We start from the raw sequence: 11,633 nt of genomic DNA on the forward strand, positions 1-11,633 counted from the left end.
ATTACCTGGGACGGAATGCCACAACTCGTGGTGGGCATTAAAATCCACTAGTATCAGGCGGTTATTGCCTACCAACAATGGGCTAATATCAGGCAAATAACGCGGTTCACAGCTATTAATCGACGGGATGTACACATTAAGCACCTCTACATCGGCAGTTCCACACTTGACTGCTACCCCCATACATTCTATGTATGGGTCACTAGAGACTAGCTCAAGCGAGATAGGTCTGTACTGAACAGAATGGTGTAACAGGAACGCTAATCCCCCACCTCCATTTCTGGTGTGATCCTTCCTTAGTACGTTGTAGCCATAACAACGTTGTAGGCTGCAATTTTCATTCAGCTTGGTTTCCTGCACCGCTGCGATCTTAATATTCCTCCGACTCATAAATTCGACTATCTTATCTATTTTGCTTCGGGGTCCGTTGCAATTGAATTGCATGAATGAAGCACAATCCGGAGTTGGAACAGCAACATGTGGCGTTAGGGGTTGCGGTGTTGGTTGCTGTTCCGTAGACTGTGGTGGACTCCGACGACGTCTCTGATGAGGACGACGAAGAAGTGGACTCGCTGGGGACTACGTTGCTGCAGCAAGTCGCAACATAATCCCTTTCGCTGTAGTCTCGCAAACGCCTTAGTCCGAAACAGTTCTTAAAGTGCACCCATTCTCTACATCCATTGCATCGCACCGAAACAGATCTGCGGTGGATGACGTTCTGACAAACCGAGCAGAACCAAGGTCCGGGGTTTTCTTCAATCCCGGCGCGGACAAATAAAATCCGGACCAAGCATTCCGGGATATGCTTTCTGAAATCTTTTAATTCAGCTTCAATAATTTTTATTTTACAAGACCAATTAAATATAGAAATCTACAAAGCTCCACCATATACGAGTGTCGTGAACGGTCAGGTTGAGCGATTTCACTCAACCCTAGCTGAAATTATGCGTTGCCTTCGAACTGAACGGACATACCCTACTTTCGTAGAAATTTTAGACAGAGCAATTTATGAATACAATACATATCACAACAGGACAAAGACTATTCGAGAAATTTTTCGGACGATAAGTTGGCATAGACCCCGAAATGCATGATAAAGCAAGAAAAGACAATATCCAAAGATTACGAGACAAACAAATATCTGACCTTAAAACTCATAATAAAATACGGGAAGCAATCAAACAATTTGAGCCAGGTGATGAAATTTATGTAAAAATCCATAAGCGTTTAGGGAATGAATTGTCTCCAAGATTTTAAACAGAAATAGTAAAAGCAAATAACTCTACTACAATTATTACAGAATCAGGAAAAGTAGTAAATAAAAGGAACATTAAGAGCTGAGACCAACTTTATACTTCTTTTTACGGAAACTTAACATTCTTTGCACCTCTTCAGAAAACAACATACATTTTTTAACTTCACACAGTCATACCTTGTACCTATTCACCATGGACTCGCAAAAATACAGGATGGAACATTTAACATTATTCATATCATAGACATAAATAGATACAGGAACCTCGTTAATGACATTCAGAGGAAAAATACACAAACCACAACTAAATTCAATCTTATTTTCCCACTCCTAACACACGAATTATCACAAATACACGATATCCTTGAAACCATAGAACTAATAGAAACATACGGAAAGAAATGAGCCATTAATATGATAGGCATAGCCTGGAAATATATCGCGGGATCTCCAGATAACGGCGACTTTGAATTAATTACAAAACATTTAGACCAAACTATCCGAAATAATAATCAACAAATAATAATAAATCACATTTTTACAGAGAGGTTACAAAACCTTACTCAAATTACAAATAAAATAACAACAGCCATAAAACAAGACAGTAACTATGTAAATGAAGCTGCACTCAGCTTGCATGCTGAAAACTTAGATTTACAAAAGAAGAACTTACTAATATTAAATTTGCAACACAATGGGCAAAGCAAAATATTGTAAATTCCTTTTTGTTAAATTAAAATAAAATGAAAATTGCATTAGAAAAAAACAAAAGATGATAATATTATTGTAACATCAATAGAAGAAGCCCTACAATTAGCAAAAATTAAAGTATTGTATAATTAGAAAAAAAAACTTTATATATTATTGTAATTCCTCTAACTAGCAAAGAAAACTTCCAAAATTTTTTAATCAGAACTGTAAAAAGGATTAATAGAATATTAAATACTAAATTTAATGAAATTATAAAAAATAATAATAGTATATACGGCGTAAAAAGCAAATGCGTAATAACAAATTAGTAAACATATCCAATGATTCTTGCATCCACTATTACTACACGGATTAAGTTCATCTTGTCCTAAACTCACGGGTATTATATTCCTCGAATTGAAAATATTTCACCCAGTATTATTTTTCTTAATGATTTTAGTGAACAGTAAATAACAAAAATTAAAACGGAAAATTTTTAATAGAATTCCACAATGTAGCGCTACGTATTAATGACAAATTGTACAAAAACTTAGAAGATTCATTTTCAAAAATTAGTCTTCCAGCAATACAACAAGCACCTGTCGAAGATGAATTCATAAGACTTCTATCCTTCGAAACTATTACATATGGAACTATGTGCATATTTATAACACTAAGTCAATCCCTGAACTTAAGTTATAAACAATTGTTACCAAATTTACCTCTGGTTCTCTATTTTCCATTTTTGCTAATAATTTTATAATTGGGTATTTCACGAAGAAAAAACAAAAAGTAGTCATTCATACAATTGCCCCTAATCGCATATTAATGCAGATCCCAGTCACTCGAACCAAAGTGCAATTACCAGATCCACAAAAGGTCGATAGCCTACGATATTTCTAACTATTGGAGACAATGGTTTTTAAAGGGGAGGAGTTAACGCATAATAGGTTGTTGGTCCAATAAAATATAGTTTTTTCTAAAAACTCATTCCAAACTTATAAATTGCAATGAAACTGCATTGCAGACATTCGTCTGCCCCAAACATTCAATTCCTATGAATTATTTAAATAAAACCCAAAATAAAAAATGGATTTCTGGAAGTTAAATTCGTCAAACCATGCAACCCTTAGTGCGTATAGACAAAATTAACAAGAATTGCTTTTTGGTAACAGCAACTAATTTCTACGCAACAGAGTGGAATGATTTCAGGGAATATAAATTTGTTAAGTAAGCAAATTAATTTTAGAATTGAATTCTCATTTAAAAATTGTAACATAGTTTTAAGTCACTCTTTAATCAGCAGCCAAGCAATAAATTAAGTCGGTTTAAATAAAATAATCGCCTTTTATTTAGGTAAAAAAAAGGCAGCAGTGAAACTTTTGATAAGTTTAACAAAAGTAAGATCAATTATGACAATTGAAAGTTACAAGATTAAAAGGAATCCGCGATCCTTTTTGATAAGTTTCGCGCAAAGATCAAGCTGATCATAATTTTATTTAAGACCTTAACGCAAAGATCTAACTTATACACGGTGTACATGAACATTTACGAGAAGTACAATAATGAATTGTTTTATAATCAACTGTGAGCAATTAGTTCCTGTTGATTATGTTTGATTTCTTATATTTAAGGGAAAAGAAGGGCATTAGATGCTGCATTTTACAATTTTTTTAATAAAACTCTTACCGAATTACAAAATATAAGCATTGAATTCTGCTCATTGGCTGATAGATTTGAAAAATACAAGAGAATGTTAGATAAAACAAACTACTTAGATTAGTTCTTGCAGTCTCTATCCTTCTTGACCATTCAAGGACTTTTGAGTCATACGCACTTGAGTATGAGCACGCTTACGAATTCAGCTGTACGATTTATAAAATATCCTTTTATTTTTTGTCTACAGTCGGTGTTGGTAGGAAATACTACATCAACAACCACTGTCAATATTTTGTTACTGAAATGTTTTCTAATCCTTAAAATAAACAACCAGCATTCGCGATCTAAATATCGTTATTAATCAGAAAGAAATTTATATTGTTCGCACGCAAAACATTTGAAGTCATTTTTAAAATATTGCTAACATACTAATCATTTAAATTGCGTAGCCGGACTAACATAAGTTATATAAGAATATAATATAGCGCACCCACAACAGAGACCTATGCTAATTTAAAGATAAGAATTACAACAATGTATTTCTTCAACTTTGTTGTAAAGTATTAATTGCGACACTTTGTTAATTCACGAAAATCGTAAGGCCACCATCTGTGGCATTCTTATGCATTCACCTTGTTTATCCACGAAAAACGTAAGACCACCAACAGCTCTCTTATGCAATGATCTCCGATCGACACCATTGTAATTACTATTTGATACAATTCCCAAAGTAAAGACTACCAACAATGGCACTTCTGATTACATCGTAAAGTAAAACTGAATGTAGATTCGACTCTGGGATAGAATTGAGTTTATATTTTAATAGTGAGTTTATATTATTTATATTATAATTAATTGAGTTTATATTATAATAATAAAAATTAATTTACTTAACTGTTGAACTTACTTGTGAGTTAAAATTTATCAAGTTACATACCTTTGGGAAATAAACCTGAATAAAGAAAACTTAAATCAATTATTTGAAAAGTATATAAAATTATAAAACCAAAATCTTTCTACAACCCATGTTAGAACGTAAAGTCATGTAATCATATGTCTACAATTTTTTTCCAATTTATACATTTAACAAAATCTTACTGTCAAAATCTATATTCATTAATCCATTGCATAAACATAAAATCAGAGATGGGAACTGTTTCTTATGCATTGAAATTTGACAAGGTAAATTACAGAAAATTAAGAGCTGGGAATACTAATATGAATTGAATTTACCTTTATTTCATTGTACCATGCTACGACCTCTTAATTAGCACAAAACTTTATTGTGAAAATAAAGTGACAAATTAACCCAAACATTATTATAACAGTGCCAGTAACAAGAGTTATACATCTGTCAATAATGACTACAATAGATACAACAATTATGTCGATTCTAATAATGACTCAAACCAACATAATGAGAATTATAAAAGTCAGGATCATATGGATATAGTTAATATTAATAGTGGCGGAAATTTCCATTTACCTCCCCAAAATCCTACTTACCAATAATACCATTATCCATAAATGGAATAAAAGTGAGATGTCTGATAGATTCTAGTGTCGCCACGTCATTAGGCGATAACAGGATGTTTGGGGTACTTGCTTTAAAGCGCGAAATTATATATAATCTAAAGTAAAATACCCTTACGGGCACTAAGATAGTTAATCAAGAAGCTATTGTAAACGTCCCAACTGAATTTAATAGAACCGGTGAAAGTATATCTATTAAACTAATAGAATTGACTTTTAAAACAAAAAACTTGTCATTGCTAATATATCCATACCTTTATTAACAAGTCGATCTCGAATAAAGTATGAAGAAATAACTGTCTTGTCCACATACATATGTCCCGATATTTAAAAACTCGAAAGACGGAAATTGGTTAGATAAGTTTTCGACTAAATTTTTAAACACCTTTTATTTGGAGGGACAATCACTGCCTATAACCACTGAAGTAAAACATTCTATCTTTACTACCATATTCTCAAAAATATATAGATATCCAAATATTCGTGAGAAAATTGAGAATCAGATTACCTAAATGTCAAATCAAATAAGATAGAGTAAAACACTTTATAATTCCCCACTTTGAATAGTACCCAAAAAAAATGGATCTGACGGTATTCAGAAATGGCGTTTAGTCATTGGTTACCGTCAACTTAATTCTGTCACTGTAGATGACAAATTTGCTATGCCTAATATTGAGGCATTATTTAATAAATTGGGAAGGGCTCAATATTTTTCAACAATAGAACTGGTGAAAGGTATTCATCAAATTATGATGTATGAAAAAGATATACCTAAAACGGCTTTCTCTTCACCAATGGACCATTTTGAGTTCATCAGGATGCCACGTGGTCTAAAAATGCACCTGCCATCTTCCAACGAATGATGAAACACATTTTAAGAGAATATATTAATAACAATTGCGTCATATATATGGACGATATATTGTTATTCTCAACCTCATTCTGTACCGTGATGATTTCATCACGTACATTAGTACGAACAAACAACCGCACATATTGCACAATAATAACAACAACAACGACCACTGCAAGAATACAACGAGTGCGACGCCAAAAGCACCAACCAATCACCACCACTACGTTCACACAACACGGCCATAGGCAGCACACAAGGCGACAACAGCACCAACCAAAAACCACAGCATTCGTTGGGCTCGTAGTGAACAAATTACATTTCGGTGGTATGCCGTTCACAGCATAAGGCAAATAATTCGCAATGACTTGTTAGGACTGGTCACATATAGTGTTCGGTTTGCGGTGTGATGATAGGCTTGCTACTGCAGGAGTTTGCCACAGGGTAGCTAGTGATTTTCTAAAGATCATCGGCCGTCCTCCGACTAATAAAAGCGTTAGTCGGGAATACTTTTTCAAGACAGGCTCTCATTAAGTTGAGTGGCTGGTAATTCATTTACACAGGAGTTTCGGCTCGCTGTTCCAGGAGTTTCGCCTCGCTGTTCCACAGAAGCTTCGGCTTGCTGTTCTACAGGAACTTCGATTCGCTGTTCCACAGGAGCTTCGGCTCGCTGTTCCACAGGGGTTTCGGCTCGCTGTTCCGTATTATAGTCGAACGTTGGTAGTGGAGTAGACGTAGTTATAGAATCGTAGCTAGGCCAGTTACCTCGCCCCTGTAGCCGACCCGAATAACAAAAACCCGAGCTGCCGAACGAGCCACGATCCATCTACAAAGCGTAACCCATCGGTTGCCGAAACTACCTTCAACGAGCTGCCGAGCCCGAACGAGCCCCGATCCATCTACAAAGTCTAACGCATCGGTTGCCGAATCTACCCTCAACGAGCTGCCGAACCAGTACGAATGTCAATCCGCTCACGAAGACCTGGACAGCTGCTCCCAATTACCTTCAAATCGTCAACAACAGTCATCACCCGAACACCAACATCGTATTTCCTGGTCGTAGCCAACCGACGACCACAATTACCTTCAAATCGCCAACGACCATGAGTTCCCGATTACCGTCAAATCGTCAACAGAACACATCACCCGAACACAATCATCGTAATTCCTGATCATCGACAACCGACGACCACAAGTTCCCGATTACCTTCAAATCGTCAACGACCACAAGTTTCCGATTATCGTCAAATCGTTAACAGAACGCATCACCCGAACACAGTCATCGTAATTCCTGATCATCGACAACCGACGACCACAAGTTCCCGATTACCTTCAAATCGTTAACGACCACAAGTTGCCGATTACCGTCAAATCGTCAACAGAACGCAACACCCGAACACAATCATCGTAATTCCTGATCGTCGACAACCGACGAACACAAGTTCCCGATTACCTTCAAATCGTCAACGTAAGCGTCACCCGAACGCAACACCGTAATTCCCGATCTTCCCCACAATCAGCCTCCGACGGTCATCCCCGAGTATCCGATCGCCTTCAAGTCGTCGACTAATCATACCTCACATCAACCACCGAGTACTCATTGTGTACACCCGACATCATCGTTCTCGATTGTCCACGAGTCGTACACCCTCCTGCCTACGATACGAGTTAACATCGAACTCCCGATAATCAACTAAGCATCAGTACCTTGAAATCACGAACATCTCCGAAGTCCATTTGCCATCCTATATTCCATATTTATCTTATTGTATTTCAACCCGAGTAGATTGTAATTTAGCATTAAAGATCAATAAAACATCCGATTTTTACCCCCAGGAAAGGGAGAAATCTACTCTTATTATCTCATAAGATTTAGTGGGTCCTTATGGAGACACTGGGCACAGCTGAGCTTACCTCAGCCGATGAGAAAACCACGTTACAATTCGAGGAACATTTTGATAGTTTAACGAAAATGGTTTATGTGTTGAAAAAAAATTAATCTGAAAGTACAATTGAACTGAATGAATGCAAAGTTAAACATCGAGGATCCGTTATATATATATGCGCATTTCACCAATTAAAGTATATAATTACGAATCCTCCAGTTTGAGCCTATCCCAATTTTGAAGAAATTTTTATTCTTACCGCTGATGCAAGCAATGGAGATCGTGGCGCGGTATTAAGTCAAAATTGTAGAACAATATGCTATGCAAGTAGGACTCCTAATGACCACGAAAAGAATTATAGCGCAATAGAAAAGGAGCTTCAAGCCATTGTGTGGGCAATGAAATATTTCAGGGCTTATCTATTTGGCACAATTTTTTTAATTTAAACCGATCATCGACCTTTCAAATGGTTGGCCTCCCTAAAGGAACTCAGTTCAAGGTTAATAAGATGCCGTATAAAATTATGAGAATACGATTTCAATAGAGAATATCTCAAGGTCAAGAACAACAAGGTTCCAGATTTTCTTAGTCGTCTAGAATTAAGTGATAAAGATCAAGAACTCGTTGACATATCGTCACATCGTCAATAAGTACAGAACCCAAATCAGAATAACTAATTATAAACCCTATGAGAACAGAACTATATATGGAAAACACCATATTTTATATTTGGATAAGGAAAGTCTTCGAAATAAAGAATACTTAGATGACATACTAAATATGCATATAAAAAAGGAAAAAGTGGAATTTATTCTGAAAAAGGAAAGGTTCTGGAGTCAAACTTGAAAAACTTATTCAACAATTACCAACATTTGAAATTTGTTAAATGCGAAAAAATTAGCTAAAGACATAGCAAGAGAAGAAGATTTATATAGCATTATAGATGACATCCAAAAATCTACAAACCATAGAGGTGCCCTATAAGACTATGAAGAATGAAAGCAATACTTATTTCTACCCAAATTTAATAAAGTTTATAAACAGCTTTATAAATGCGTACAAAATTTGTAACGAAAATAATTGGACAGAAAGCCAATAACCTAATATGATTCTCCATATGGACATATTTCATGTCGAATTCCCAACAACTGTAGATAGGTTCACAAAAATGGAATCTGTACATAAGATTCCGATCAAACATTTGGCCCTCTTAGCGCTCTAGACGAAGTGTGTCCCAAATATGTCCGATGGAAGTTTGTAAACTAAGATATGGCGTGGACTTAAAATACGTTTTTGACTTACTACACCATTTACCGTTTTCAATGTATATGGGACATAAAGCATGCACCAGTATGTTCTCGTAACTATACGGGCTTTCTAAACAAATCGAATTGCGCCACAGAAAAGAATAGAGTTGATATTTGTTTTTAAAATATTTACTTTCTTGCCCAATAAAGCAAAGAAGAGTGAGCTTCCTAAATTAAAACTCATTTACATGCATATTCTCGGTGGCCTCATGTACATAACGTAATTCCAATCAAGGATTAATATTTTCTTGTGACGCCGTAAGGATGTTTTTTAATTCAAATCTTTTAATCGGGCATAAATCGATGCAGAAAATATAGAAATCTGTAATAAATTGCATAGAGTAAATGTCTAGTTTACTTACTGTCGTCTCAATATCGTCAACAGCACCATATAAAGTAATGAATGAAGAAAATTATGTTCGTTAATTTTTCTAATTGATCTATTGTTTTTCAAATTTAAATAAATATGTCTTTTTTTGAAAACGGAGAAGTATTATTGACATATTATTGACATTGATTGATGCAATCGTCATAAATAATACGCTATCAATTACCATTTGATCATCAAGATGTAATTTTTTACTTTTAAAACCATGTTGTTTTTACATGCGTTGGAAAAAGCCTAAATAATGCGAGTTGCCTTCACTAGTATTTGACATGCAATCATCAGACCATTCATCCAAAAATTTGGTCCTGTATGTGTTTATAGTATATTCTATTGGCATATATGCCTTCAAGAACCCCATTTACTGTGGGGTTTTTGCCAATTGATCTGCAATTTCATTCTAGATACCATTTGGATGACCAGGAATGAATTTTAACAACGATTTAACTAAATATGCATTCGAAATATTTATAAATTGATATATCAACTGATGTTTATGTTGTTTTGATTTAGTTTATAGTTTTCCGCTTAAACTATTAGTTAAGATGGCTACTTTTGGTAAATTATAATCCCGAACATTCTTACTTCGGCAGAACACATACTAAAAATTGAAATTTAAACAAGTAAAAGAACATTAAGTTCGGCCGGGCCAAACTTTTAATACCCTCCACCTTAGGGTAAAGGAAACATTAGAAGAAATGTGGCAAAAACATCAAAATACCGAATATCGGAGGGTACCTACAAATACCGATTTCCAGACAAATACGTGAAAAAATGTGGCGAAAATCATCAAATTACCGAATACAAAAAATGTGTCAAAAATCATCAAAATACCGAATATTTGGAGGTACCGAAATATGGGGACTATACCAAAACGTGGACCTATACATACAATGTTTCGCCACACGAACTAGGACCCATTATGACTCACAAATACCAATTTTTAGACAAATCAGTGAAAACATGTGGCAAAAACCATCAAAATACCGAATATCGGGAGGTACCGTTATATGGGGGTTATACCAAATCATGGACCCATACATGCAATGTTTGGCCACCGGAGCTGAAAACCATTATGACCAACAAATACCAATTTTTAGACAAATCCGTGAAAAAATGTGGCAAAAATAATCAAAATACCGAATATAGGGAGGTACCGTTACATGGGGGCTATACCAAACCGTGGACCTATACGTACAATGTTTCGCCACACGAACTAGGACCCATTATGACTCACAAATACCAATTTTTAGACAAATCAGTGAAAACATGTGGCAAAAACCATCAAAATACCGAATATCGGGAGGTACCGTTATATGGGGGCTATACCAAATCATGGACCCATACATGCAATGTTTGGCCACCGGAGCTGGAAACCATTATGACCAACAAATACCGATTTTTAGACAAATCCGTGAAAAAATGTGGCAAAAATAATCAAAATACCGAATATCGGGAGGTACCGTTATATGGGGGCTATACCAAACCGTGGACCTATACGTACAATGTTCCGCCACACGAACTAGGACCCATTATGACTCACAAATACCAATTTTTAGACAAATCAGTGAAAAAATGAGGCAAAAACCATCAAAATACCGAATATCGGGAGGTACCGTTATATGGGGGCTATACCAAATCATGGACCCATACATGCAATGTTTCGCCACTGGAGCTGGAAACAATTATGACCAACAAATACCAATTTTCAGACAAATACATAGAAAAAATGTGGCAAAAATCATCAAATTACCGAATATCGGGAGGTTCCGTTATATGGGGGCTATACCAAAACGTGGACCTATATATGCAATGTTTTGCCACACGAACTAGGACCCATTATGACTCACAAATACCAATTTTTAGACAAATCAGTGAAAAAATGTGGCAAAAACCATCAAAATACCGAATATCGGGAGGTACCGTTATATGGGGGCTATACCAAACCGTGGACCTATACGTACAATGTTCCGCCACACGAACTAGGACCCATTATGACTCACAAATACCAATTTTTAGACAAATCAGTGAAAAAATGTGGCAAAAACCATCAAAATACCGAATA

This window comes from Musca domestica, unplaced genomic scaffold (assembly GCF_030504385.1).
Source record: "Musca domestica strain aabys unplaced genomic scaffold, Musca_domestica.polishedcontigs.V.1.1 22, whole genome shotgun sequence".
NCBI classification, from domain to species: Eukaryota; Metazoa; Arthropoda; class Insecta; order Diptera; family Muscidae; genus Musca; species Musca domestica.